Source organism: Bidens hawaiensis, unplaced genomic scaffold (assembly GCF_021521415.1).
Source record: "Bidens hawaiensis isolate Kalapana, Puna unplaced genomic scaffold, B.hawaiensis_p1.1 tig00019341_1, whole genome shotgun sequence".
NCBI classification, from domain to species: domain Eukaryota; kingdom Viridiplantae; phylum Streptophyta; class Magnoliopsida; order Asterales; family Asteraceae; genus Bidens; species Bidens hawaiensis.
Genome location: NW_027492936.1, coordinates 393894 through 398965, shown reverse-complemented (window position 1 = coordinate 398965; position 5072 = coordinate 393894). Strand labels below are relative to the sequence as shown.

The window sequence follows — 5072 nt, the reverse complement described above, 5'->3', positions numbered from 1 at the left end:
AGTTACAAAGAAGGTAACAATGTTGATAATGCAACAACCAGAGCGCACAAAGTTTCTTTATACAAAAGTAGGGTGAGGTATAAGCATTGTTGGATTACATAATGTGTACTAATAAGTTTTACGGTTTTTGTACTTCGTGCTCTCCAATGTAGAAATTGAGCTTATTTGGTTTTAAAGGTTCTGTGAGGCATGCTGAATTGCCTACAAATTCTTTAGCACACAAACAACAGGATCCGGGTCCAACATTGCCTGCAACAAGCCAACAGATAGATGATACATGGTTGATAAAAATATACCATCAACAATCAAAACATACATATAATAGCCGCTTTAACATGTAAATCCAGAAATAAGTGGTACCTTAAGTATATCTGAAACCGCACCGTGTGACCAGGAAAAAGAGGAAGTTTTCCTTCTCTTAAGATTTTGAATCAAGATTTCTTGTGGCATGTATCTTGCATCACCTTAATCGATTGGTAAACTCCCATCAATAAGACTTGCATAGCCAAAATCACCAAGCTTGTAACATCATTCTTCACATATATATTTTCAAGTTTCACATCAAAGTGAACTATCCCTTTTTCATGTATAAATTGCAATGCCTTGGCGATCTGTAACCAGCACCGTAATCGTTATAATTGACCTTAAGGGCTTTATGCAATAAATCTTAGCATACAAGTGGTATAAACCATAAACCATATTAAACTGATGCATTGCTTCCGGCACTTCACCCTTCTGGGCATATTTTAGATGAATGGTTGATAGGAATATTGTGATCAGAGAATTTCATTGAATATACAATTGCTTATTTTCAAACAGGGAAGTATTATATCCAACAATGTTTTTATGATATCCTGTAATTCATTTTAGGATTATTATTTTTCACTATTAAAGTAAATTAAAGAAAATGAACAACTATGTAAAAATGTTTTTAAAATACTTACCTAATGTAGCTTAAGATTGAACTTCAATTAAAGCCTTTTGCCTGCAAAATTGCCCCATATTAACAATATAAAAAGAGAGTGTGATGTACATACAGACTATATGCATACATACACCAGCATTGATGAATATAGCCATATTGAAAAAACCTAGTCGTAGAGTAAGAAAAATGAAATACCTTTCAGTTTCGTCATATAATTTTCTGGTGCTGCATTTACGCATACAAGCAACCATCAATTCTCTTCAAGACTTTGAATACACGACTGAAGTTTCCAGTACCAATTTTCTTGAAGGGAGAAAATTAGTTTTAAAAACTATAGGTGCCATGCTTCAGAAAGATAGTAAAAAGATGGAAATATCCTTTTTACCTCTATTTCATGAAAATTTGTTCGATAGCAAAAATAACCCATCCTGACCCATACCCATTCGGACCCAAACCCATCCTAACCCATCACCCAATCCAACCCAACCCATTCCATTCATATTGCCACCTCTACATATATACACAAGTGTATGTGTTCTGATATCTTTAATGTAGGGTTCTTAATACAAGGTGAAGGCATTACCCGATAACATAATGCTACAGCAGACTGGGAAACATAACCCTGCTTGTTAATGTCAGATTCGGTCACTGCTTGGTTATCAGTTTCAGTTTCTTCTGATATATCATCTCCCAGTTCCAAAAGTGCTGCTGCAATTTAAAAAAAGTTAGGAAATAAATTGCAAGCATAAAATAATTAAAAGATTGAGAAAAGTAGAAAAACCAAGTGAACAATGCAGACATCCATAGCATAACATTGCGTAAGCAGCAATGATAAAAACTCAAGAAAAGACAGCTGAAACTTGAAAAAAATACATGAGAGAATTCCAAAACTGTTTAATAAAATTGTTAAAATAACTAACAAACTAACCTTTTATTTGCCTTTTGCTTCTAACAGACTTCATCTTTTCTAGTGATTTAGGACAGCAATTCTTCCAGCTAAATGAAATGGAAAAACAAAAAAAAATGCAAAATAAAAAAACTCTGAACTTAAATAGCTTGCATGCAACCTCTATAAGAAAGTGAGGCTTTTAAACTAATCACCCAGATCTCTTTGAATAAACTTGCACAATTATTGCTTTCCAGATCTGTTTTTTCTGCTCTATAGGCTTCATTTTAGATGATCCAATCATTTTTCAGAAATCAATATTGTATCTTAAGTTCGTTTATACATTCAGTTAAACAATGTTTAGATCCACTACAATTAAGTCTAGTTTTATTAATTATCTAGGCCTCACGGATTGATGTTCATGTTTAATTTTAATTGGTGTTCACTCGGCTAGTTTATTAATTAATCATACTTGGAGTCCACAAAATGCGTAAAATTCTAATAAGAAATTTATATTTCTACATTCAATGTCTGATTCAGGTTCACGTCAAAATCAGGATAAAAAATAAAAAAGAACTGATCATAATAACTGTACCTTGAACGCCGCATGATTGTTCGTCTTGGTCGTCAATTGTATGGAACATGAGATCTGCTTCTTCAATTTAACTATATCAAATGAAAAACCATATCACAATAGCCATGATGACAGAAAGAACAGATTGATTTCAGATATTAAAGTGAAAACTTACTTCTAAGTTCTCATCAAGTCACCGCTTAATGCTATCAAAATTTGCAATTTCATATTTTTTAATTAAATAAAAGTTTAGATTACATCGAAACAGAAGGCAAGCGGGCAACAAGCTGCGCCGCTACCCCCTTTTGAATCGCAAAACCCAATCTTTTAAAAACTATATTTGCTGATCTTGGAGTCATAACATTACTATGCATGACCCGCTGAACACAGGTAAGTAGCTCCACAGCTTCAGGCGCGAGGAAACCAAAAGTGTCAAAAGCAAAAGGAATAAATACATGTTGGTTGTCAAGACACGCCTTTTCATGTTTTGCCACCTTACCTGAAGCAGCTTTTAATGCGGCTTGACCGACTGCGAAACCACTACTCCCTAAGCCCACCAAAGGAGAAACCCCTGTTAAATCCACAAACACGTGTTTCCCTCCTATCCATCCAAACACCAAAATGTCAATATTGTATTAATTAGGAAAACCCAAATATTGGTAGCTGCGGAATGACTGGGGCGGGTAACTAATACGATGGCGTTGAAGAATCGAACATCTTGATTAAATGACAGGATCCAAGGTGTTCATCAATCAAACTCTGCAAAATTAATAAGGGTTATCGATTCTTTATTATAGTAGTAGATATGATTTTTTTAAGACTTTTTTGTAATCAAAACAAAAGGAAGAATTAGACTGTACCACTAATTCAAACACAAGGAAAGAAACAAAAGAAACCAATTGCATCCACAAAATAATTCAATAATCGAGCACAAATAAGAAAACTCAGATTTTCTAGGGCATCGAAAACGGTAAATATAACATTTTTATTCGCAAGCACGATCAAAATTATTGATTACTCACCCACTGCATCATATGTAGTTACAGGAAAAGATCTTGACGGCGATCTAAACGAAGAGTGGAAAGACCGTATCGAGGAATGGAAAACCCGTCAACTTGTCACAAAAGCTCGGCGACGACTTTCTGGTAACCCATTTCCCCTGTTCTTGGTCGAATTTGACTTCAATAAGTCAAAATTGTATCTTTTCACTGATTAATCGTTCAATTGCAGGTTGTGGGGAAGTTTGGAAGGATTCTAAAATATAGGGATGGTGGGTGCGAAGAAGTAGGAGAGTTACGTAACTGGTAAAATTGTAATGCTCAACCGTCAAATTAAGCCAGGTGTCACCATCATAGACAGTGTAAATGAAAGGAGAGAGATGGTGTATGAATGAGTGGTGTCTATAAACCTTATTTTATTATAATAGTAGATATATATAGTTTAAATATTTTACCAGTTATAAGGATATATTATCCTTAAGATATTTTATTTCAATTCCTAATAAGTCTTTTGATTATGTTTTCTAAAAATATATAATCTTTAAAATATTTTATGTTCAAGATATATGATCCCCAGGATATTTTAATGAAAAGTCTTAAAGACATATTTTCTGGAACTATAATCCTCAAAATATTCAAGAAGCATGTCTTCAGGGAACATTATCCTCGAAGTAACTTATTTCAGAAAAATAAAGACATGTAATATTCCAACTAAAACTTACAAGTTACTGAACGCAATGCTTAAAGCCAAAAGATTATATTATTACTAATCATAAGTGCAGGAAATTGAAAAAGGAAACACCCGGGTTTCGTCTTGAAAAGCCAAGATCCTTCCACCCGAATATTGCCAAATGTTCAAAAGTCAAGATAACATAGGCTTCGTCTTGGAAAGCCAAGATCCCTCCACCCATGTATCCTATTATCCTAAACTTACTTGTTCAAGACAGGAAAATAAAAATGTTCAACAACCATTACAACCCAACATCAGACCAACAAATACAAACACAAAAAATTGGGCTCAAGCCTTTTCTTTACCGCTATCATCGCCCAATTGCACCTCACCACCAACCGCCTTCACCGCGTCCTTGATCGCCACCTCCACAGCCTCCTCCGCTCCACTCGGACCAGCTTCCTCCATAGTTTCCCCATTAAGCTCGGCCAAGACCCTCTCCCAACCAGCTACATCCCAAAAGGGAGTATCCAGACCAGCATCATTTGCTTCATTAGCCATCCCGAGCCAGGACTGGAATACAAAGACGATAGTTGACTTCTTCGCCCCCTCCATGGCCTCGTGAACCTTTACCAAGCATTCCGCTTCCTGATGAACCAGCTCCTTCTTGGCCACCGACAGCTCTTGTTTCACGTCATCCAGCTCTTTGATCTTCTTGTCAAGAAGACTGGTCTTTGTGGTCCCTATCTTCACCAATTCAAAAATGCGGGTCTGGGCTTCATGAAGTTCAAGGCTTATGGTAGTAAACTGGGAAGGAAAGAAACTCAAGCCCTACAAGGATAGGGAATCCTCAATATATATTATCTTAAGGATATGGGAAATCGTGATGAAAGGAAATATACCTGTTGAGTCTTACTCATAGCATCATGAAAGTCAATGTCATGCACAGGTGGAGTCGCTGGTCTCTTGACTCTTCCGTTTCTTAGAACCTTTCGCTCGGCTGCCTTCTGGACGAGGGA

The 5072-nt window shown here is 35.9% G+C and overlaps 1 pseudogene; it reads right to left on the bottom strand.

The window, feature by feature from the left end:
- Positions 1–201: 201 nt before the first annotated feature.
- LOC143558173 (wee1-like protein kinase) lies at positions 202–2097 on the bottom strand (annotated as a pseudogene).
- Between the last annotated feature and the right edge of the window lie 2975 nt (positions 2098–5072).